Source organism: Panthera leo, chromosome B1 (genome assembly GCF_018350215.1).
Source record: "Panthera leo isolate Ple1 chromosome B1, P.leo_Ple1_pat1.1, whole genome shotgun sequence".
Lineage (NCBI taxonomy): Eukaryota > Metazoa > Chordata > Mammalia > Carnivora > Felidae > Panthera > Panthera leo.
This window is the reverse complement of record NC_056682.1, coordinates 130,352,814-130,379,495: the sequence shown is the minus strand read 5'-3', so window position 1 is coordinate 130,379,495 and position 26,682 is coordinate 130,352,814. Positions and strand designations below refer to the sequence as shown.

General features: G+C 37.3%; 1 protein-coding gene across 5 annotated transcripts in view; it reads left to right on the top strand.

Moving 5' to 3' along the window:
* Positions 1-10,021: 10,021 nt before the first annotated feature.
* The window catches only part of CCSER1 (coiled-coil serine rich protein 1), an 845,941-nt gene continuing 829,280 nt past the window's right edge, over positions 10,022-26,682 (top strand). For 4 of the 5 annotated variants that reach the window (XM_042935884.1, XM_042935887.1, XM_042935886.1 and 1 more), the window contains exon 1: positions 10,022-10,268. The gene's annotated coding sequence lies outside the window, so the exon portion shown is untranslated. The other variant, XM_042935885.1, reaches the window with a different exon arrangement.

Sequence of the window (26,682 nt, the reverse complement as noted above, 5' to 3'; positions counted from 1 at the left end):
GAATCCAGCAAAGGAGACTGAGAATATATAGGGAGAGAGTTTGGAATGAAAACAGGGGACTGTGGTGTCCCAGAAGCCAAATGGAGGAAATGTCTAAAATTATGGTAATTTATGATTTAGCCATTTTTGACTCTTTTCTTTCCTCACCATCCACATCTAATCTTCAGTATTCTTTTGGTTCTTTCCACAAAATATATCCTGTAAGTACGTGTTTCATCAGAGAAACAGAAGTAATATGAGTCATATGGACTAAGTCATATGGATTTATTATAGGGATTAGATCTTATTCAATTATGTGAGCTGAGAAGTCTATGGAAGTCCATTGCCACTGAATTTACTCGTGGGTTTAAAGTCACTGAGATCAACAGAACTGGCAGTTAGGAAGAAAAGCTGTGTGGATGGTGGGGTCAGCTGGGACAAACTGGAATCATAAGGATAAATTGGACTTCCAGAAGATAATCTCTACCTACATTTGTCTCCCGCCACCCCCAACCTCAACATTACATGTGATATGCACATGGTGATGTGCAGAAGGACTCTTCACAATGGAGCTTCCTATACCCTTGTACATGTACACTCTGAGAGGTTAAAAGAGGAGTCCTAGCAGGAGCTGAGAAAGCTGCAGGTATAGCTGCTGCCCTAAACCAAAGAGGCAAGCTAGCAGATGAATAACAAGGAGTATGTGCTGAAACTGCATCTGGTTCCCTTTACTAAACTTCAGCACGCATAAAGTTGCCTCTTCCACCCAGATCTCATGAAGACTTTTTCTGACAACTCCAATGCAGGAAAGGGAATTCTGGGAAACATGGTTTCAGTTTAGCTAGATCAACACAGTACAAAGTCACTACAATCCAGAATCTACTAAAATAAAAATGAAGACTGAGAGTTAACTTTTGGAATCATTTGTTACTGTCCATTACTGTCCATAAATTGCTGTTAATGTAATTAATGGATTAATGGATTATTTCCTTGAAGACCTTTTGTATTGTACTTCATATTGTATTCTAATCATTTGTTTCCATGACTGTCTCTATGGTGAGAATTTTTCCCCCCATTTTGGTTGCCAATATTTGTCTTGTTTAACAATTTCAACACACATTTGTTGAATGATTAAGATCCCTTCAAATTTTACTTTTTTTATAATTTTAAGCGAAGATGTGTTACAGATCTTTGCTAATAAGAACACAAGATTGGTGAGAAATTAACACAGTTAATATAGATCTTGAAATAATCCTTATCTATCATGCTAGTGAATATATTCTTCCAGTATGCCTAGTCTGACTCTTAGTCTGTCACTTTTATTTAGTTTTCTAGGAAAAAAGTAATAAATATATAACTGTGTTTAACTTTTGCTATTTATGTTGCATGACTACATGAATGATTATGCTTAATTTATCTAGTAAGTCTCTCCACCAGGACTACTTGTAGAGTTATTTCATGATGGATTTTCTTGTTTTCCTCACCTCTTTTATCATTACAGGTTTTTATTCAGTATTTACTTCCTATGATTCAGCCTTATACCAGAGTCATCCAATACACCAAAATCTCATGCTATTTTTCAGATATGTGGCATTCTATTGGCTGGAACTTTCACTCATAGACGTGACCACAGTATACGAAGGAAAAGAAAACTAATTGATAGCTGTTTATTTATTAATGAGCCAAAAATGTAAACACAGTAATACAAATCTCACTTCCAGCCTCTAGGAGACAGTTGAGTTTATTCTGAGGTTTTATATATCTTCCTAAGTCTTAACCTGTGCCGAGGTCTGAATGTTTATGTCCCCCACCCCCATTTATACACTGAAATGCTGAAGTCCAATGTGATGGTGTTAGAAGGTGGGGCTTTTGGGAGGTGCTTAGGTCATGAGGGCCCACCCTCATGGATGGGATTATGGTTCTTATAAAAAGAGAGTCCACAGAGATCCTTTGTCTCTTCTACCATGTAAAGACACAGTGAGATGGCACTGGCCATGAACCAGGAATAGGTCTCTCATCAGAACACAACTGTGCTGGGACCCTGACCTCAGACTTCCCAGCCTCCAAAGGTATGAGAAATAAATTTGTCTTTTATAAACCATCTGCTAATGGTATTTTGTCCTGGAAGCCTCAATGGACTCAGACAACCTGCTCTGCTCTTGCATCAGAGCCTACCACACTGCTTCCTATGACTGAATATTATGTGTCTAGTTGCTCCAATGATTCTGCAACCATCACTTTTCCAGTCAGTTTAGAAGAAAGATAACTTACAAAATATGTTCAAAGACAAAAGACTTCTAATCGTTTGGAGGGAAACAAAGGCTTTTAAAGGAATAATGAACAAGAAGCCTTCTCTAGTACATACAATTTTCAAGAAATGATAAAAAGAGTAAATCTCAAGTCTTACACACACCACCTTGTCTCACCTGAGCACACATTATTTTGCTTCAACTGGTCACTAGGGATCTAATGAGGAGTGAATCAATCAGGAGCCCACCATTGGCTTATAGTCTAGTGGGAGAGATTTCTCTGGTTGGGGGAAAAAGATGAAGTTAAAGATTTGAAGCATGAGAAAGATTCAAAGCTGCTGTTGCTGGCTTGTAGAAGGAAGCAGCCATATGTCAATGAAACAGAGACCTTTGTACTACAACTTCAAGAACTGAATTTTGTCAACAACCAGAAAGAGCTTGGAAGCTGATTTGTACCCAGAGCCTCCAGTGAGAACTGAGCCTAACACCTTGATTTCAGGCTTGTGATATTGAGCAGAGAACTAACCACATTTTGCAAGAATTCTGACTCATAGAACTGTGATCTAATAAATCAAATTTTATTTTAGGCTACTATGTTTGTGGTAAATTTGTTATGCAGCAGTAAAAAATGACTATAGCTTGTTTTTATTCCAAATGGCTGGCTGGAGTGGTTAGCTTTGAAGCTAGAGGGTCTACTTCCAAGATGGCTCACTTACCTGGCTCACAAATTGGTACTGGGTGCATGTGGAGTCTATCAGATGGTACTGAGGGATGAAGGCATCAGTTCTTTTCCATAGGTCTATAGGTCCCTTACATGATCTCTATAACAAGTGATTATGATCCAAGAGCAATTGTCTCAAAAGAACAGGGAGAAGGTGAATGGAAATTTTTGAATTAACCTAGGAAATTACATAACATTGTTTTCATAATATTCTATTGGTGGAGGCAGTCCAAATGTTCTTCTCAGGTTCAGCAGAAGGGACATAATCATTACTTACTACTCAGTTAGAATGATTTCAGCATCTCCTTGTAAGAGGTACATATGGGATAGGATATTTTGTGGCAGTCATATTTGAAACCTACAATTACATGGTGATTTAATAATTCACTATCCTAGTACCTATCTCATTGGTTAAAATGTTGACATTTGGAGAAAAAGTTGGAAGTGAAGACATTGCAAATAAAGCATTGTTACACCCCAGTAGTTGGTTTATGATGTAAAAAATGGGTTTGGATATATAACATACATGCACGTAATAAATCTCATAATGACAAAGGTCAAGAATACTTGCTATCTTAAAAAAAAAAGTTTTTTATTTATTTTGAGAGTGGGGGAGGGGGTTGTGGGCATGAGCAGAGGACGGGCAGAGAAAGAGGGGAGAGAGAGAATCCCAAGCAGTCTCTTGGCTGTCAGTCCAGAGCCAAACACCTAGGGCTTGAACTCACCAACCATGAGATCATGACCTAAGCCAAATCCATAGTCAGGAGCTTAATCAACTGAGCCACCCATACATCCTAGAATACTTGCTATCTTTAACATTAACTTAAATTTCTAGAAAACCTCCAAGATGTTGAAGATGGGGAGTTAAAATAAAAATTAAGATCTATTTGAATGTTAATGGGTTATTTTAACTTCAGTTAATATGCTTTTAACTTGAGTTACGTCACTACTGATTTCTTAAACACTTACTCAATATTTAGCAATTGATACAGAGCATTAACAATAGTTACACTCCAAACATTGTATATTTTGATTTGTATGGTATGTAAAGGCTAAGAAATCAGAGAAACTGCTATTCACCCAGATATAAAATGTAGGCAACTATTCCATTACAGAGTTTACTATCTAATTTAGGTTTATTTTTTCCAGAAAATGAATAAAATTCAAGATTGTTCTTATTTACATAATATGATAGTAAGTAAATATTATAAAGCAATAAAATTAGTCCTCAGCAGATCTAGACTGAATAAAAATATACAAATTATTTCTCTTCATCTTCTACATTTGGATGATTAAAAATAATTGAATCTCATTACTGAGTGAACCAGACATAAAGGAAAAACACTTTAATTCATGATAGCATGTGCATTCATTACTGAAGTAAAAAATTTGGTCAAACAATGTATAGACTTGGCAAAATAAAAATGATTTTCATTTTGCATAATTTCATATGTCTAGAATTTCACAATATAAGAGAAGCTTTATACAAATCACAAAAACTAGGAAATGCATTTTTCACATTTTAATTACAATTCACATGTCTGTATCTCCTGCTGTGATGTTTTGTTAAAAAGAGTACTCATTTGTGAAACTGCCAGTATAGAAACTGACAGATGGTAAGACCAGTTTCCAACCTGCTTAAGTACTGGTTTAATATGGTTTAGATTATTTTATTTGCATTGTCTGTTTTTACTATATACCTAAGTAGTACAAAAGTACTATTACAGCTTTGTTACAGTTCTTCTATTATAATTAAATCTAGTTATATTATTTATATATAAACTTATTGTTGTAATTTCAGATTTTATCAATACACTATTTTTAGAGATGATTTAATTGATTATTTTTCTTTAAAAAAGTGTCAGTTCTATTTTTTCTTAATGAAATTCCTACAAACACATAGATGCCTGGGGACAATCATAATAGAACAACTCAAAAATTCAGAAAAAAAATCACTTTGATAGATGTAACCCATAGACATCAACAAATGAACCAATTAATTAAATACTTTTTAATATTTCAATCAGAAAAAAAGCATTTAAACATGAAAATTACCTCATGTGAAGGTGAGAAATCCTAAAGTTATACTCCAAAAGACCTCATTAATCACATTTGGATATATAAATAAAAAGAAGAAAATTATATGAAAGGAAAAGTTTCTACTGGTGAATTAGCTTATAAAAATTCCCTTTTTTTATGTTGATAAACATTATTTTTAATACAGTTCACTTCCTTTAAAAAACAGAGGAATGAATTCAGGGAACATTAATATTAATGTCATTTCTTGCCTCCTGCTATAGCTTCAGCTTCAACTTTTCTTAGCTTTCTAAAGTGGATAATCTCTCCTGGAAATTCAGGATTAACTCAGTTACTGGGTAAGTGGTGCCTCTCCACACACACCTTCTGCTTACCATTCTTACCATTAAAATGGGCTCAGAATTGGTTCACTTTGTAAACCTGGGACTTGGTAGCCCAGTGACAAGGACAGTGGCATACAAGCACCTTAATAGTCTTGCTATCACATTTGCGCATGGGATGGAACCTTGGTGTCTATGTAGTTCCCAGATCAAAGACAGCTCATGCAGAGTATTACGACCTAGTCATCTGGACTTAGATTCTGCCAAGGATTCCTCTCTGAAATCCTGATCGGTTGACCTTGCTGGCCTTTTAGTTTCATTCACAGAGTAAGAACATGAACAGACCCTGCTTTTCTGCAGGATTTCTGCTGTGAAAAGACATTTACTAGTCCCCATTCCCAGTGTTCTGAAAGATAATTCTATCTAAATTCTTGTCTACTGTGCTCTGTCTACCTGGAGGTTGCCTCAATTAATACCATATTAAAATGGAGTTTTTCCTGTGCCCTCTGGACCCTGAACTACAGTTTGGTCAATTCTCCTGTCTTCTATCTTGTACTTTTTCACCAGTCCTTGATCTTGAAGTATGTGCAAGTTTTAGCCTTGATCTCCATTAAGGCTCCTTGCTCTAAGGTACTTATAATACCACATTCATGTTATAACAGTTATCGCAAAAGGATATTTTACCAGGCTGCCTGATTTGGGCTCAGGTCATGATCTGACACTTTGTGAGATCCAGCTTGGCAAGAAGCTTGCTTGGGCCTGTTTGGGATTCTCTCTTTCTTTCTCTCCTGCCTCTGCTCCACTTGTGAGACCACGTTCTCTCGCTCAAAAATAAGTAAACATTTAGAAAAAGTATAATTTAAGAATGTTTTCTTTAATGTTTATTTTTGAGAGAGAGAGTGTGAGCAGGGGAGGCGCAGAGAGAGTGTAACAGAGGATCCAAAGCAGGCTCTGTGCTCACAGTATTAAGCCAGATGTGGGGCTCGAACTCAGGAACTCATGGAGCTGTGAAATCATGACCTGAGCCAAAGTCAGATGCTCAACCTACTGAGCCACCCAAGTGCCCCAGAAATTCAGAATGTTAATAAGAAATTTACAATTATTTTTTCATTTATTTTATACTATTGTTATACTATTGATTTTATACTATTAGGCTAAAGCAAAGAGAAGTGGCCTTCATCTAGCTTTCTTCATAAAGACTGGATAATGATGACAGGGTACGAAGTAAATCAAAGGACGATAAATAGCTAGGATAAAAAAAAAGAAATGCAAGTTTTAAATTTATTTTCTGATACTTCATCTATATTGTTTGAAAATATTTTGAAGTGAATCCACTTTCTAAAACATCTTATACAGTTCATTATAGTAACTGCATTGTAAAGAAAAATGATCTCTTTACCTTCCCTAGGCACTAATTTTACTTTTTAGGTACCACTGCTGAAGAGTTCCTAATTTGGCTCATCACTTCATTCAGTGGGAATTCAGTGCACATAAGGGGCACATATGTAATTGGCAACCTAATTTTTCTGCTTTCATCAAATGGTGCAATGCCAAATCTTCATTGAACTTGCCAGTTAAATGCACTTGGGAACCAAACAGCAGCAAGCATAAGAGATGAAAATGAACAAATTGGAAAGAATCATTAACTTTCTGTGTTTTCCTATCACAACAAAAATTGTATCATTGAGAGTGTAGCAAAGTGGGAAATTCTACTTGAAACATTAAATAATCTTAAAAGAGAATAATTCATTGACTTAACTTCTGAAATGTTCATTAGAATTTATAAATGCAGTTTCTAGTACAGATTTTTTTCAATCAAAATACAAAATAGTTAAAATGAATCAAAGTTTTAGAAGTGTTTTAGGTTACACATTTTGTCTTTCTGGTATAGTGTATATGAATGTTAGACCTTACGTTGGAAGCAAAATTGTTAGAAAATTAAGGGAGAAATGTTGGCTTATTTAATACCTTAATGAATAAAAGCAATTGACAGATTGTCATGGTTCTCACTAATTATGAATGCAATTGAGAGTGTGAAAATTACAATCAGTTGTGATTACCAAAAAATGCCCTTGAAATATCTGGTCTAATGTATAATTTTGAAGTATGCAATATAGAGTCATTATTAAATTATCATTTTTGATGACAATTAAATAGAGAACTGAGACCAAAAAACCAAAAAACTTCCTGAATATGATTAAATATTATTCTTAGGGATAGAAGGTTTTTTTTTTTGTCTTGTCTATTTGCAGCTTGTAAAAAGAAACACATCTTTACTGGCTAACTGAAATGTTCAGACCAGGAATATGTCTTCTGCAGAATTTTCTTCTGCAGTGATAGCAGGATTCCTTTCATAAGGACTTTGGAGAAAAGTTTCCTAACATTTTTCATTCATGAGTCCAAGGATTTAAGACTTTGAAAATCCTTGTTTAACTCTAAAAAATAAATTTTGTAATCCCTTCTTGCACTGGAAAAAGTAGGAGGGAGGTAGAAGGAAAATGCCACAGGGTTTAGATCAGCTTATTTCGTAATTATCAAAAGCTAAGAAACTATTAAGTCTTCCAACTAAACCAGGTGTTCTGAATAGGAGGTGGAATGGACAGTAGAGTAGGGACAACTTAGGTTGAGCTCCAGCTGTATCAATTAACCTGTATGTTACCTAATGTTAACTACCTACCCTCCCCAAACCTGACTTTCCTGGTCTGTAAGACTAAGGAAATTATAATTTCACAGGGCACACACACATTAAATCTCAACATCCTTTGTTAGTACATCCATTTTCCAGGTTTAATCAAAGGAGCTAAAATGTTCTGTATTTATATGTTATTGATGTATTTATCCACTGGTCCCAACCTTGCTTGATTATACGCTTAAGCTACTTTTAATGAACTTTATCAGGCTCTAAACTCTTTATATGAGACAGGGAAAAACTTTAGGGAGGGAAAATCAGAGTGAAGAAGGTAAAATGGAGAATAAAGGGGCGCCTGAGTGGCTCAGTCGGTTAAACGTCTGACTTCAGCTCAGGTCATGATATCATGGCTCTTGTGTTTGAGCCCCGCGTGGGGCTCTGTGCTGAGCTCAGAGCCTGGAGTCTGCTTCAGATTCTCTCCCTCTCTCTCTGCCCCTTCCCTCACTCTCTTAAAGATAAATAAACATTAACAAAAATTAAAAAAATAATACAATGGAAAATATATAATGGACAAGCATTTGATAAAAACTTGAGGACATAGCAATGGCCATGAGCTACTGATAGAGACTGAGTTGTCAACCTTTCCACCACCCTCTAGCCCCCTATCTTTTGTCACATTTATGAGAAAAAGGATTTTCCATAGCTGTCACTCCAAATCAGAGCTGTATCCATGCCAAAATACACATTATACTCATTCAAAAAGCACACCTTGCTTTTACAACCCAATATATTCATATTTCAGCAGATTTTAGCCAGTTAGATTATTTAGATTACTAGAAGCTCTTTCTCAATACAGTACTGCATGAGATCACAAAGTGTTCAGCAGTCCAGTTAGGGAGGTAATGTCAGGTGTACAAAGTTAACACTGGAGATGTATCATCTGTCTACATGCCAACAGAATGGGTTAAAAAATGTTTCCTACACACACACACACATGCACACACAGTTAAATACACTTCATCTGCTGTATTGTCTGCCAGACATAAATATATAGGAGTGGAGATAAAGAGGGGCATGGATGGGAAAGAGTTCAGGACCCAGTGCAAACCCGAAAGGAAATGAGGCAATACAATGGGAGAAAGAATCAGGAGAAATAAATCAGGTAAGCAATAGCACCATGCATCTGAAGTCTTCCCCATCTATAAACCGGAAAATTTTCTCTAGGGGCCATCAGTCAAATGATATCAAAATGGTAGCTGGTTCTGTTTGTAATTCCCGTGTGTCCAGGACGTTAGGTGTAGGAACACAAGTACCACTCCAGGTCACAGTCCCAATGCTTCCATTATCCTACAGAAGAACTGAGTACTGTCAATAATGGTTCCTGGGAAGTGTGACTTGCTTAGAGGAAAGGAGTCAGGTTTCTTTCCTTGATGCCAAGGAGTGAAGAGACGCGTCAGGATGTGAATAGGTTACCAGGGAAGGAAAAGGGGAGAAAGAACCTTATAATTTCCTCCCTGAGAGGTGGAAGAGGAGGAAGGTAACTGGTGGTCTGGAGAGAAAAGACACAGTGCATTTTCAGCATCCCCGAGGTCCCTTCGCACTGCTTCAGACTCCCCCTTCTCCTGATTTGAACTGCCAAAAGCACTTGGACTCACGCACAAGGATGGGCTAAGGGGAAAGCCAAGTCAGCGCGGTCGGAAAAGGCGTCTCTTAAAATGAAAACTCAGCAACGGGCCAGCCGTGGGTGCGCGCGCGTTAATGTATGAGTATGCGTGCGTGGTAACCAGCAGACGCAGTTGGCTGGGCGCCGCCCTCAAAGCCCCCTCCCCGTTCAGCGTTCCCCCCGCCCCGCCAATCCCTCCCTATAAAGGCCGCGCTCGCCGCCGCCCTCCTCGCAGTCGGGGAGCGCGGCCTGCCGTGGAGGTGGCCCCGGCGCTCCCCACACAGTCACACTCCGCGCACTCACACACTTGGAAGCGCCTCCCCACGTCCCTCCCCTGCCCTCCTCTGGCTCTGCTCTTCTCTCTCTCACCGCAAATAGTCGCCGACCGACTGCCAATCCGTCTCTCTCTCTCTCTCTCTCTCTCTCAACAACATGACTGACTGGGAAGCGGTGGCTCAGGCAGAGCAGCTCTGCTGGCGCAGGCAGGAGAAGGAGGATTATTAAAAAAACACAGCTCGACTCTGCAACTGGAGTGGAGAGAAGGAGCCCAACAGCCGAGAGGGGAGGGAGGACAGAGGAGGGGGACCAGGAAAGACACCCCCGTGCCCCGAAGACACACATTCCTGAGTGCCCAGGAGGAGCCTTAACAAGCGGCGCGGAGCCCTTCAAGGTAGTAACGCCCTCGGTGCCCCCGCGCCCGGAGGGTCGCGTGTTGCGTCGCTGCTGCGCTGGGGCCAGTCCCCGGCGGACGCGGGGTGACTGCCGGGCAGGTGACCGCGCCGTGCCCGGGGCCGCCCTGGAGCAGCCCCCGCCCAGGCCCGGGGCGCCGGCGGCGGGCCCGGCGTGCGCGGCGCGGAGACCTGGCCTTGCAGGCAGGGTGGGCGGGGGGCGGACGGGCTAGCTCGCTGGCGGCCCGCGACTCCTCGCGCGCTGCGTGGCCTTTTCCTCCGCGCTCCTGAGCGTTCTGCTCCGGGTGGCGGCGGCCGCCGCTCCGGGGCGATGCAGAGCGCGGCCGGCCGAAGAAGCAAGAGTTGGCGCAGGTTCCGGGCCGCTCCCCTCCCTCGCTGCTCGCGTCCCGCAGGTAGGGGCGGTCGGCCAGCTCAGGCTCCCCGGGCTGCGGGCGCCGGGGCGGGGGCGGCGCCGTAGAGGGGGAGGGGGGCGGGCGGGGAGCCGGGGGGCTCCCGGCGGAGCCGCAGTGCCCGAGCCGGGACCGCCTCTCGCCTCTGCCTGCGTGTCCTCAGGCGCCGGCTTCCTGGCTTGGAGGCGAGACCTTCCCCAGCGGAGGCAGGAACGGCAGCGACTTAGTGTGAACAAATCGCTTTGTGGTGGCGTGTCAAGGGCTGCGGGGAGGGGTGTGTGTGTGTGTGTTTGTGTGTGTGTGTGTGCGTGCGTGTGCGCGCGCGCCCATTCGTGTGTGTTCGCGCTCCTGACTAATCAATGCTTTGGCTCACCTGAAAAGATAATCAGCCTTCAGGTGAAACCCTTGGGCCCCCTCAGCTTTTGGCTTGTGTCCCAGGGATTCGTACAGGCGGTGCCATCAAGGGGTAGGGTTGCACGATAGGGTGACGGAGGGATTTGTGAATGGTGCTTCTCTGCGCGTGGAGGCTGAGCTTGCTGATGTAAAGGAGGAGGTATCCAGAGTGAGAAGAAAGGCTATTTATGGCAAAGAGTTGTGAAATTTCTCGGGGTTTCCTTTAGTGTATCCTGAGCCTCTTTCTCCCTACCCCCTTCTCTCTCCTCTTCCTCCCTATGTCGTTTCTTCCATTTGTCCTCTTCTTTCTTAGAATTAGAAGCAGTTCTGCTTTTTTTCCCACTCTCGTGGGACTTGGAATATGAAGTGAAGTCAGAAATCACTTGTTTTTTTACAGGTAGAAAAAAAAAAAATGTTTCTTAGAAGTCCGATCTCTGGGCCTTTAATGTTCTTACGTACTTGTTCTCCACTTGTCTTATCTCTTAAGGCCATCACTAGGACCCACAAGACACAAAGTACCTACTTGGTTTCAACAGCTTTCATTTTTCGTATCTTTACAGTTGAATGCCTTCCCACTGAAATGTAACACATTTTCTCCATGTCTACCCTTAAGAAAGGCTATTCAAAATAATGCTCACACATTTTACTGTAAAGCTGGTTTTATTAAAAGCCTTGGAAAGGAAAGAGAAGCAGACACCTAGGTGAGTTTATATCGATCACTACTGATTAAGGACTACCTATTTAGAAAATACCTAAAATATTATGAATCTAGACGGCAACACAGTTTGTTTCGGTTTCTTTTTCTATTTGCTTTATAATCAGTAGAGATTCCAAAGACATAACTTGAAGCTTAGAGAGGACTTGGAACAGTATCGACCAATAATGCTTTAGCAAATTTATGTTTGTTTTTAGAAGTAGGAACCTGTGCTTTCATTGAACCTAAGACTGGGTCGTGACAGAGAGTAGGACAGTAGGGTATTTTTACCATTTTAAATTGCGATGTTTTTAAGCGCCTGCCAAGCCCAGTGTTTTTAAAACATTGAAATTCCAACCACTCCTTCATTAATTTCACAGAGAAGAAAGAGTAGTTAAGTGGTCAACCTATTGTCAGAGTGATTTGTCTTCATTTGATATTAATTAAGGAGCTTCTTATTTTGATGGAAACATGCCAACTGTTGTTGGTTGTTGTTGTTGCTAAGTGTGAAAGTAGCTTTCCTTAACAGTCCTGTTCATTTTGAAAACAAAGCAGAGTTAAGGATTTGTTATTTTAATTTAGTTAGATTCCTGTTGGTTTAAAATACATTTTTGCAGTGCCTCGCTGGCTCAGTGCCAGTCCACAGAGCATGTGACTTTTGATCTGGGCGGGGGATCTCTACCCCATGTTGGGTATAGAGATTACTTCAAAAATAAATATACTTTCAACATTGGAATCTGTGCAGTTTTATATTTGACATTAGAACTTAGACTGAGTGCCCTATTCTGAGGTTTGCTACCTTAACTTTCCTGAATCATTGGAATGTAGAAATGATGGGGAATTTTAAAATGTACTTGATGAATTATATTACTGCAATCATTAAAAAGTTATGAATATTTTGTTCTTTGATACTGTCAGAGAATCAGCAACTGTTTATTAGTTTAATGATGTATTATTTATACTATAGAATATTAATTTACATCAAATTCATCAACATAGTACTTATAATAATTGACTTCGCTTGTGCAAGGTACTATCTAGGCATTGTGGAGGAACATCAGACTTCCTCCCTGCCCTTCAGGAGCTTACTCTCCAGTTGGGATGAATCTGATGCACGTGTTTGAACAAAGTTAACAATCTATGACAGTGAGAGATTGCATGTCTAACAAGGAGTGCAGTAAATCAGAGCATGATGATAACGTTTCATACTGAACATTGATAACATTTTTTTCTGAAGGGCTTCAGGGGTAGGTAAGATTTTCTTGGTCTTGGTCTTAAAGGATAAATCGGATTCATGGCTTGTTGATAAAACCGTAAGGTGTAAAATGGAAGTCTCCTAGAATTTTAGAAAACAATTCAAGACGTAAGGGGAAATAAGTTTGTTTTGAAATAGATTTATATATTGCAAAGTGGTCGAATTAGTTGTGTGAAGGGCAGGGTGAATTGGTTTTTGATGTACAACATTCTATACACTCTATTCTTGAAATTAATTGAATTTCTGTACCTAAGAGGACAACTTTTTGATTTTTTTTGTTGCCTTTTAATGAACAAAATGCTCAACATATACTTGTAGAGAATATTTACCGTAAATATTTAAAAATACCACATCACAGGAAAGTGTTGAACTTGGTATTAGTAACAAGATATCAGGTATTACCTCTTTATAGTCAGGGGTTTGAGGTACATCCTTAACCAACTCTCCTTAGATTTGTTCTAAAGAAAAAAAAGAATGAGATACATAAAAGAGCAGTTATAGTAATAGTGAGCATTCACTGAATGCTTAATATTTTTTTCTTTATATAAACTATGCAATCTATTAAATGACATTTTCTGTAATACTTTTGTTTTAAAGTTATTAGGATGCACTCACATTATAGTTAATATATCTTTACATTATTTTCCATGGATATAGAGCTAGGATGTAGGGTTTGTGGGGAATAATTTTAGAATTGTAGTGCTTTTAAAGATTTTTTAAACTTCTTGTAAATAGATGGTATTAATAATAGGAACAGGTCCTGTCTCTAAGCATTCTGAACTTAGTTTTTTTTTTTTTTTGTATATATGTTTTTGTACAAACATAAAACTGTTTAAAATACATTTCCCCATTTTAAGAACTCAAGAGGAAACATCTGAATTGACTTTGAGCCTGTCTTTTCAATATGACACCTTAGAAGTATGTTATGGTGACAGTAAAGAAATAGTACAAATATTAGATATGACTTTCAATAGATAACAGAATAGAATTACTTTCAGATTAGGTGGATTAAAAGATTTTCACATATATATTTTGTTGACAGTGACTAGATAAGAATTATTACAAAAGCGAAAAGCCTATTAAATTGCCAATTTCATATTCATGTAGGAATGGGATGATTTCCAACATAGTAACAGTACAAACTGGACTATCTATTAATTGGTTTCTTTTGAGTTTGGTTTTAGATGATATGTCACAGGTGTATCACTTTGATAATGTAATCTCTCCTCTGAATGACTGACAGCTCCTGCATTATTTCCCTATTGGATAGTGACGAGATCTGTTTGCTTTATATTGAGAAATATTATCAGAAATATTATCTTCACTATGCAAGTGTGTCAGTTAACAATAACACATGAAATCTGAGGTGGGGGAAACAGTGAGAAAAGATGTGGAGCTTGATAAAAAACACTCTAATGAAACATTCTTCAATATATGGCTTAAACTAAATGTAACATAAAAATATAAACCTGAACAATCTAAACTGCAATTGATATAGTACCAAGATAATGTTATCAGTTCTTATTTTTAAATCACTGCATTGCATTTTCAGTTGTTTTCATGTGGGCTGAATAAAATGGCCAAAAAAAAAAAAAAAAAAAAAAAAAAAAAAGGTGGTGGTTGAAAGTTCAATAGCATCTGTGGTATGATATTATGTTTTTTAAGAAAGATTTCTGCTTTGATCACTGACAGATGCAGCTTATTTGACCAAATGCCTACCCCTCTACCTAGATTAACTTAAAATATCGCTTTTGGGGGGCGCCTGGGTGGCTCAGTCGGTTAAACGGCCGACTTGGGCTCAGGTCACGATCTCGTGGTCCGTGGGTTCGGGCCCCGCGTCGGGCTCTGTGCTGACTGCTCGAGCCTGGAGCCTGTTTCAGATTCTGTGTCTCCCTCTCTCTCTGCCCCTCCCCCGTTCATGCTCTGTCTCTCTCTGTCTCAAAAATAAGTAAACGTTAAAAAAAAAAAAATCGCTTTTGGTTTTGCATATATATACTGCATTAAATAATTTTTAAACTTTAATTAAGCTAAATTAAAATTTTTGAATACTGTAACTGTTGTCTGATACCAATATAAAATTTAAAGGCCATTTAAAAGGAAACATCTTATTATCTAATGGCAAATTCTTAACCTAGAGCAGTAGTTCTCAAAAAATGCCAATCCCCAGATGATTGAATCTGAAATTCTCAGGTGGGTTCTTCAGTGTGATTCGTAAGCACTGTCAAATTTGAGAACTACTGACCTAGAGTATTTTATAGTGAAACTTGAAGTCTTTGTCTTCTGCCTGTTTTGTAGCTAAATACTTTCCTTAGCTGTTAGAGATAACTAAGGTTTAACTATTTAGATCTGAAAAGTATTACACCCTCCATCAGAAGATTTCTATCTTTATGTATATACATATGTATTTCTGTATTTAAAAAATTAAATGAGTTTCTAATTCTTGTGCATATATTTAGTGTTGATTGGGGAAACAATGTAAAAAGTGTAGAACTTAACTGGACCCTCAAGCCCTCAGGCTGGGCCTTATTTGTAGTCACAAAAATATGTACAATGTACAGAGTTTGACCATTTTCGGTTTAATCTTGTTGACTCTTATTGATAGTTTTGGACTTGGAATGTAATACTCATCTTTCTCTGTAAGATAACAGCTGCACAACAATAGCATAACACATGTGGAATGTTCTCAAAGTCTTAATGCTGGAATAAATTTTAGACCACATCTCTGTTTTTTTATTTTCAAGATTAGAGATATATGTGTTCACACCTTGTAACTCTTTTAGTATCCATCTTTCTCTCCTCCTTCTCTCCCTCCCTCCCTGCCTCTGTCTCTTTCTCTCCCTCATCCTTTTCCTCTTTTACAGTTATGTGCTCAACCAACCCTTCCCTCAGGAAACCTTCCTTGGCCTCCTTTGCTACATCAGTTTTTCTGTTATATATCGTTTGAGTTCTATATTCCTCTACCTTGTGGTACTTACTGCAGTATTAATTTTATGTGTATTTATGAGATTGGTTCAATATTATGTTATCAGGGATTAACACACAGTAGATGCCCAACACGTATTGGTTGGGTACGATGTTTTATGATTTTCCAAAGAAAGACACTTTAAAAAAGATTTTAAAATATAGGGAGTCCTAAGACCTATGTAAATGTAGGTATTGCTTTCCTTTCTGTTTTGCAAATGATGAGTTATATTTTATTAACAACAACAATGGCTCTAATGTGCTGAGCATGTCCACATGATAAGCACTTTATATGCATTATGCCATTTATTTCTTCTAACATTGTAAGTTGTTTTTGTATACGTTTTAGAGATGAGAAAACTGAGTTTCTGTTCTATGCTCTGCGAAGCTATCTAAACCAAACTGTTTTTTAAAATTTTTTAAAAGTTTAATTATTGATTATGAGAGAGAGTGAGAGAGTGGGGTAGGGGCAGGGAGACAAAATCCCAAGCAGGCCTAGTGCCGTCAGTGCAGAGCCCGATACAGGGCTTGAACTCACAAAATGTGAGGCCATGACCTGAGCTGAAATCAAGAGCTGGATGCTTAACCGACTGAGCCACCCAGGCGCCCCTAAACCAAACTATTTTTTTTTAATTACAATGATGTAAAAATCATGAAACTAGTAGACAGAGAATGTGATGGAGTGTATCTTCTCTTTATTCCTGATTTAACTTAGGACTCAACACTGTCTGTGCATTACCTATGCTGTTGCCACCCTCTTCAGTGATGCTGTTGTTGCTTTTTGGGTGATTGAACAAGTGATGGAGCACTTGCAAGGCTGAAGCTCCCATCTTCTTATTGTGTTTTTCAATACCGTTATTATGTACCCTCAGTGCCATTCAGTGATGAGTCTCTTACTCCCATCTTGTCCGAATCTCCCAATTAGCTAATAAAAATTTGAGATGTAAACAAGTATAATTTGAAGACTGAGTGCCTTTATGCACTGATATTCAAACATCAGATATCCTCTATATTTGGTGATATACAGCTTATCTTCTGAAAAGGTTGACACAGCTTTGAATATCTTACTCATATTTCCTTGGAAATATGATCACAGGGTAGTATCAATTTAGTTTCTTTTGGCTTTCAGCTTGCAAATCATTTATTTAAATGTGGGTTTAATTAATGTTCAAATGTTTGTAGCAAAGGAAATATTTAAAGGCTGATTCTGTAGAAGTCCATGGACAATTAAAGAGTTGAGTTTGGTTATTCTGAAGCCCTCTTACTAGACTGACTCTAACAAAGTTAGATATTTTACAACGTGTTTTAATCAGTCAATAACATGAGTAAATGTAGATGCATACTAACATGAAGAAAAAAAAATGGTAGTTTAAATGAGTATTTCACTTACGGCCTATTTTGTAGCTTTTGTCAGAACTTGTTTCTAGTGCCGGAATCATTTAATCATTAACTGAACCTCAGTCATGCTCTTGATTCAGGACTAATCTTTCTGTGTAGTAGGAAGATTGACTGGTTTCTAACGCAACACTTTGGGTCTTAACATCAAGCCTCCCTTGATGCCCAGCTCTAATATTATAACATTTAATATTAATCTAATATTTATAGTAATGCTTCTTTCTTATAACTGAAACTGAGGTCTCACTGAATATTTTTCTGTTAATGTTGATAAATTTACCCATTGTCACCATTTCTCTTAGCATTTGAGCAAGTCTCTTTCTCTCAGTGGAGCCTTCTTTAAAGACTGAGATCCTGTCTCTAACACTACCTCCTTTCCTGAGTTCTTTTGTGGGCCGGCAGACTGTCCCCAAAATATCACTTTTCTGGATCTCTAGACATTACCAGCTCTTAAAGGTATGCTTCATTTCCAATACTCACTTTTGGACTTCCATGAAGTCAATTATTTATGGCATATTGCCATGCTCCCAGATACTCATGCTGGTTGGACTTCTTAGCTGAGTCTCTATAGTGCCTCTATAGTGCACTATAGACCTTAGTGCCAGTCTATTACAAGGTTCTGACCATCACCAGACCATCACCTCATTTTACTACATGTAATCTTCCTTTACCCAGCTCTGTCTCACAATAGAGCTACCTCATTCATCATCATTGACAAGAAACATTTTGTAAATGCTTATTATGTATAAGTCACTCCATTTTAAAAATAATGCACCTCCTGGGCTTCCTAAAGCTCCTGACTAGCTTAATCTGTAATAAATGAAATACACATTCTTCCATGTCTTGTTTTGTACCCAAATGTGATGTGTATATAAAGATATGTAGAATGTACATATGAATTCTTCAGGGTTTGCCTTTTTTTCTAGTCAGTTGTTAATTTCAGTGTGATCTGACTTTTCTCGATTCTTCATAAACTTATTTGTATATGATACATTTGTGATAACAGCTGAAGAAGCATACTGCAGATGGTATGATATGTTCTCTGATTTTCCTTATTTGTTAATGAAAACTAGCAGTATTCCTGTGTTCAAGAAGTATTTGTTAGGCCAGGTGTAACAGTACCCTTATTCAAATCTTCCAAGAGTCTTAGTGACATTATACCTTCCCTATATCAACCAAGTTCACATTAACATGTCATGTTTCATATGTTTCCATTCCCTGCAATTAACTCTCTCCTGGAAATAGTTAAATATTGTGGTTCTGCTAATGAGTTATTATTGTCATATGTGTGGCTTTTCTTGTTTGTTTTAGGCAATAGCAGCAAGCAACGTATCACAAACCTATATCAGGTTTACAAATAAAACCAAACAAATGTGAATAAAGGTATGGCAGAAGTAAAGCAAATGTAGGCCTTAGCATTCTAATTCTAGGCAATTCTTTTTTAGAAACAAATTACCAATGCATTAAGTCTGACTGTATGAATTATGTTTAGTGAGTGATGTTTTCTAACACATAGTATTCACTAGGATATTCAAGAAAAGCTTGAAAGGGGGAAAGCATACAGAGTATACAAAATGTCAGATGAGAAAGTTAGGAAAAGGAAGAAAATAGTTCAAGTTCAATATTAGAAATGCAGATAAGAGTAACATATTTAGTAAAATATTTCAAAATATTTTATGGATAACAAAACTGATGGGTCTGTACATCAGGATTCCTAAATTTTCAAAGGATTTTAACTACTGGGAAGATAGCTGAAGCATCGTCATTTGACTTTGCTTTGTTAGTATTGTATCCATATGTACACAGACCCAGGAACACTAAAAGTATTCATTAATAAGTGAGCTACTTGAACATTAGTATGCACCTCCTGTAGGAGTATTTATAAAAATATAGATTACTGGGACACCTGGGTGGCTCAGTCAGTTAAGCATCTGACTTTGGCTTAGGTCATGATCTCATGGTTCATGGATTCAAACCCCACATCAGGCTCTGTGCTGACAGCTTAGAGCCTGGAGCCTGCTTCAGATTCTGTCTCCCTCTGTCTGCCCCTCCCCCACTTACACTCTGTCTCTCTCTCTCTCTCTCTCTCTCAAAAATAAACGTAAAAAAAATACAGATTATGAAATTGGGCCGTTAAAAAAATCATTAGAAATTTGTACATAACAAGCGTATACATTTATAGTGGCATTGTTGCTAAAATTAACTTTGAGAGGTATTTCCTATAGTGTAACGCCAGGTGTAAGTGTGGTGATATTGAGGATGTACCTTCTTCATCAACACCAGTGCAGCTTCTGCAAGGATAAAGGGCTCTACAGTAGGATGGTCTAAGTTGATTAGAGAGACAGTGTAATGTGAAGCATCCCTGTGGGAATTGTGAGTGTCCCAGGTCCAAGAACTGCTTGAAACTCTGAAGCAGTGCTAACTTTTTAGTAAGAGAAGGAAGGGATTGCCACCTGTCATATTTATGAGGGAGGAGCAATGAACCTGAGTTCATTGGATGATGATACAGAAAGCACAAAGCCCAGAGATCTATGCAGGACATGAATGAATTAGGTATTTTAAAAGCCAAAGAGTTTTAATTTGAATATAGGGCAGATTGCTAATTCTGAAGTTCTGAAGGTCCTCCAGTCCCTGTTCCAATGTGTTGTCCTTGTCTCTCTAGTCACCTTTGTGACACGGGAGCTATCCAGGGTACTAGGCTTCCGCTGAAATCCTCTCGCAAAATTGTGCAAAATATTTTGTTGGTTTTGTTTTGTTAATCCTAGAGCCTGCCTTTGCAGACACTACATCATTCACTTGGAGTTACTAGCCTGCCATTATTTGGTTTATTCAAGTGGGCCCTTCAAAGCTCAGTTCAAATGTAAATTCAAGTACACCTGCTGCAGTCCTGTGCAAGAAACCTATTCTGGGTGTCAGATTTCCATTTAAAGTTTCACAATTCACTGCTTGCTTGTGTTTTATGCCTATTAGATTGTGAGCTCTGTGAGGGCAGGAATTTTGTATTTTACTGTTTTTTTTCCAAGCAGCTGGTCTAAATCAGTGATATGAAGAGACTTAGTATTGGTAAATGAATGAATACTGCTTAAGAGTGACTTAAATTTTGTCCATCTATGTGAACTACTTCCTGTTCTAGCCACTATCCAGGCTCACTTTGAATATTGCTCGTCATAGCTTTTTCATTGACTGAATATTTGTTCTTAACTTGGAATTAAGTAACTTAAAATGGCTAAAAGTCTTGGGGGAAAAAAATAAAAGGACTGGGAGAACTCTAGTAAGTATGGTCATATATGCCACAGGGGATTAGCAAGGTTTAAGGAAGCAAGTAACAAAGGCTGATAAAGAGAATGGGGTCAAAGGAGACTCTGATTTGTCACTTCCTGAAACCACAATCCAAAACATGCACTCCACATTTACTTTCCAAGGCCCTGGAATATGGAATCTCCTCTCACATCCCATAGCCTAGATCTATATTTTGAAATGTCTGAAAATCTGAGGCCACATGAAGGTGACAGAATTCTTTTATTCAGTAAACAGATGTTATTAGGACCTGTGTATATATTGGTTAATGAGATGTGTATAGTTTCTCTCCTCCTGAAGCTTACAGTTTAGTTCCCAGTTACAGTACCCATAATACCCTTGGTCCATGCTGAGAATGGAAGTTAGTAGACTTTTCTTTTTTTTTTTTTTGTAGCCACCCTAGTGATCTCCTAGACTGCCATAAAGAGTAAGTGTACTTGTTTCCATTACTCCACCCCTGCACATAGCATTGCTGTGAAAGTCCCATCACGTCAGTAAATGACTACATCACTTTGAAAAACTTTTATTTAACTTAAGACATCCTGTCACTGGTTTTTGTAATGACGTGCTGATCACTTTACGTGATGTTAGTAAATTATGTGCCTGTATATATCTTCCCTCATAAGAATATTTCAAGGATAGTTTAGGTACCAGTTTTTCCTTTGGTCAGAAATTTCCTGTATTTCAAGGCCATGAACCATAGGAAATGGTTGTGTGGTCTATTCATAGAGGAAAAAACAAACAAACAAACAAAACCCCTAAAATCACCTGCATGATTAAAAGAAATTTATAAAGACAGACCCCACTTTATAGTTCTTTCATGTTTTTGGAATATATATACTATCCTATATGTCATGTGTTTCTCTTTCTCCCCCTCTCCCCCCCCCCCCCACTATTGTCAGAAGGAATGTTTCAGTTATGAAGCAGTAAAAGAAAAACTACATTTCTTAGTGATTTTTTTCCCCCTGGGGAACCTAGTTACAGAACTCACAGAAATATTATAGATTCAAAATAACTTAGATTTATTTTTAAAACCTTTTAAAAATGTTTTATTTTTGAGAGAGAAAGGGAGGGAGGGAAGGAGGGAGGGAGGGGGAAGGGCAGAGAGAGGGAGACACAGAATCTGAAGCAGGTTCCAGGCTTTGAGCAGTCAGCACAGAGCCAGACTTGGGGCTTGAATTCATGAACTGGGTGAGGTTATGACCTGAGCTGAAGTTGGGCACTTAACTGACTGAGCCACCCAGGACCTCCTAAAATAACTTAGATTTAAAAGAATGGATTTAAAAGTGTTAAAAGAAAAACAAAATTGAGTAAAGCAACAGTTTTCTGGACCCACCCTAAATAAACTCATAGTTTGGAAAATTAATAATTTCTTTGCTGAATATTTAGAATTATGCTAAATAATATGATCATTATTAATTTTATGGATTGAAGGCCACTACAGCCATTTTTTTTAGTAATACTAGAGATGAAATATTCCTATAAAAAGTATTTTAATCTATAAGAAAAGCTGCCTTAAAACTATTTCAGGAGTGAGTATGATGCATGCTCATGGTTAGTTGCTTTATAATCAAACTGTTAGGAGAAAGGGATAGGTTTTAGCAATCATGCAAATTATTTGTATTGTGTAAGTGCCACCACAGGAATCCTCAGCACTCATTCAAGACCAGGACTCCTTGGTAACCAAAAGTGGTGATTGCTTCCGATTTAGAGTATGGTCAGGAAAAGATGCTGTGGTTACATTCTTCTTCAATAAAAGAAGGTGATGAAGTTCACATCCCCATCAAAACCAGTTTAAGAGTCTGTACAAATATTCCTGAATTAAAAATTTTTTAGTAGAATTTTTTTGATGTTAAGCCAAAACACTTGCATCAATCTTTGTTAAATATGTGTATGTATAGAGTAATGTAATTTCTTATAATGGGATCTGTCATTATAAATTTCTTTTAATAATGCAGGTGAATTTAGTTTTATTTTTTTTTAAGAGGGAGAGGTTAGTCATTGCTTTGCAAAACAAACAAACAAACAAAACCAAAAACAACCCACCAAACAAAGCAAACCCCTAAAACACCAGAACCAATAGTGCATATACCTATGTCATTTATCTGCAATAAGATTTATTTTAAGGAATTAGCTCATGTGGTTGTAGAGGCTGGAAAATATGAAATCTGTAAGGCAGGCCAACAGGCTAGGAACTCAAGTAGCATTTCTATGTTATAGTTTGAGGTAGAATTTTTTTTTTTTCTCCAAGAAGCTTCAGTTGTTGCTTTTAAGACTTCAGCTGATTGGGTGAGACTCATGCACATTTTTGAAGGCAGTCTGCTTTACTTAAAGTCAAATGGTTGTAGATATTAATCACGTCTAAAAAAATATTTTCACAGCAACATCTAAACTAGTATTTGACAAAACAGCTGGGTACCCTAGCTAAGCCAAAATGACACATACAGTTTAGCCATCACAGAGCAGGAGGGATGTTATATTAAAAAGCCCTTTCTGGTTTATATGATAAGTTGATGTAGTATACATGTTTTCCTTTGGCCAGAGATACTTTACCATTGATCAAATATTGGCATTTGTAGACAGAGGTCATCATTCATTTGTTCCTTATTAATTTTGTAATTATTTATAAAGGATGTCTTACATGCAAGAGGCGATGCTAAGCAATTGAATACTTTAAAGAAAACGAATGATGGAGGCTGTATATTTTAAGTGTGTTAATTTTAGTGGAAGAGTCATATGTGTATTAGATGCTTGTGTGATAAGTAAATTTGAAGAGTGAAACTACTTTTCAGCCTTGTCAATTAAGTGCCATTTTCCCCATGAGCAACCTAAAACAAAATCCATGTCGGGTTAATATGCCAAGTTATTATGCTTATTAATTTAAGGATGACTCATATGTAAAATTGGATTATGAAAGGTATGCTTGCTCACTGCAGGTCAATTTCATTTAGACAATGTCGGCTATCCATAGATTCATTTTAGCACATTAGAAGATTTGCATTTGTACTCAACTTGTGCAAAGATGATTCAGTATATACTGAAACAGGTCTGACAAGTGGACTGTCATGATTTATTGGCGATCTTACTCTTCATGTAGCATAGAGCAATAAACATTTTCTTTACTGTCCCTAAATGAGTGTTTCTCCTGGTGCTTTCTCATTTCAAAACTGCATTTTGTTTCTATTTCCTTCTTCAATGAATATGAACTTGTCTGCTTGGCTTTTCAGCCCTCTGTAAACTCACCACACCTTGCTAATCCAAACATAGATCTTCCACTTTGTTAAGGTCAAGTAACTTAGAGCACCCTCATATAGCATATGCTTTTAATCCTTTCTGTTTATGCAAATCTCAGCTGTCATTACAGGTCTACTCCATGAAACCTTCCATGACGACTTTAACCTGCCTGGGGAGTTTCCTTTGCTACACTCTGAGGTGTGAACAGTATCTAGTTGGCACCAGAAAATTAAGTACAGTCTGTTCTGCTACAATGCATTTTCTGTAGTATGAATTAGCTCCTACATGATGGGTAAATATGGGAATTATGTTACTAAAATGTTGGAGTTGGTTCATGTGTGATTTTTTTTTCATAGTGTATTCATATTTATCTTTACCAAGTAATTATAACTGAATTCCGAGTGTATACTAATGCAGGCACATGCAAAATACAATAGAGGGATATCCTTCTCACAAATCTACTTTCATCTTTTTTTCTAAAAAGGGAAGAAGTTTATGCATTTCCTATAGTATTTTTTTATTAGGAACTTTACATATCCTTTCATAAAATATTTTTATAAAAAAACTGTTATGGTTTTGTTTAGAACTTTGTGTCATAAGTTGCATAGATTTTGAGTGTTTCTGCCAAGCCCTATTTTTGGGGATATAAGCTCTGTTACTGTCTAGTTTTTCAGAATGAAAGAACACATATGTTGCAAAGCAGGAGTTGAACCATTTTGCTTCTCAATATTTATTGAACATCCACTCTGTGCCAGACACTAGTACCAATGTTGGATCTTTGAACAATGAACAGGGTTCACTTTTGAGTACAAAGGAGACTTAGCAAAAATCCTGTAAGATGGTGTTTTTATTGCTTAGCTCAGTAGGTGAGGATGAAGAGAGACAATAAAAAGTAACTGTGACTTTTGTCATGTTCCTCCCTCTGCCTGGAATGCTCTTCCATTTCTGCTTTATTTACCCAGTGTCTTCCCAAACTTCATGTCTCAACTCAAACATCACTAATTTATATTAGTCTAAGCTCTTAGCTTCTTTTCTTTCTTTCTTTCTTTCTTTCTTTCTTTCTTTCTTTCTTTCTTTCTTTCTCTGACAGCATGAATCAGGGAGAGAGGGATAGAAAGAATCTTAGGGGAGAAGGGAGAATCCACACTCAGTGTGGAGTTCAATTCCAGGACCCTGGGATCATCACCTAAGCCAAAACCAAGAGTCAGATGTTCAACCTTTCAACCAACTGAGCCACCCAGGCGCCCCTATACACTTTTCTTTCATAGCACTTAAGATAGCTGTAACTTTATAATTATTTCATTTTCTTAGACTATAAGTTCTATGAGAACGGAGATCATGTTTGTTTTTTCCCATCATTGTATTCTCATTTTCCGGCAAGCACGTAAACATACGCAAATACATATACACACATACAGCAGGTATTACTATATATTATAAATTCAATCTATAATCTCATTTCTATATGTTCAGCAAGTAGGTTTTAGTGAGTTTTAGTTGCATGAATGAATGAAAGGATAAATGAAATTTTCCTTTCCTTCATTTTTTTTAACAACTAAACTTTGAGTATTCCCAGAATGAGTCAGTTTTTTTTTTTTTTTCTTTCTATCCATGTCACTTTTGTTAGCCCACATTTCCTGGTGGTGTGTGAATTTGTGGAAGTTTGTGGCTTTTATATTTGTTTTATAAATTTTTATTACATCCATTATAGACAGCAAAGTATATTAGGCCCTAGAATTTGTGTCTATCTCTTACAGAAATCAAAAATTAAAAAAAAGCACAAAACCTGAAAGTGTAGAGAAGAACGTATAGAATGGCATTTTTATTAGCTTTGAGTAGAGAAAGATAACTTGCACAAGGTCCTAAAAGAAAAAACCTAAAAGAAGTAATTGACAATTTTTGAGGAAACTATTGATATTTTTTAATTAAAATTAAGAATATCTGAGCATCAAAGGCAAGTCACAGATAAGAAGAAAATATTTGCAATAAATATAACTAGTTAAGTACCCAGAATATATAAGGAAAGCCAATAACCCAACAATAGTAGGACCACCTGCCCAACAGAAAAAAAATAGATTAAAATATATGAACTGGAAGCTCATAAGAGAGGAAACTCTCTGGAAAATAAAAATGAAAATATACTCAATCTTATTAATAGGTAAATGCACATTAAAATGGTGGAATGTTGTTTCATAGCACTCATAATGATGAAAGAAAAAGTTTGACACTACTGAGTTTTGGTGGGGCAGAGTATTATTATATTTAGAATATATACAATTATATTCTAATAATATATACAAATACATACAATAGAATATATATAATTTCTTGTGAAATTGTAAATCATTATAAAATCCTTTTGGTAACATGTAGTAAAGTTATATATTCATGAAGAATCAGTGGTCAAGCAGTTCTAGTCTTAGGTTTTACATTAAAGAAAATTTTGTACTTATGCATCAGAATACATGAATATACATTAAATACAGTTTTAAAAACTTCAATGCAGCATTTTTAAAAATAGTGAATAAATGGTAGCAATTTTAATGACTTCACAAAAAAACATTTATTAGAGTTTAAAACCATTTATATTAGTCTTAAACATGAAAATCAAAATTACATATTGTGTATAAATATATAATATGTATAAAAATGCATGTGGATAAAAATTCATGTTGTGTACCAAATCTTTGGAAGAAATTTCTTCTGGGGAGGGAGGAAAAAATCAGATTGGAAAGGAGTTGTATTAGCTGCTAAATTTAATATAGAATAAAAGGACA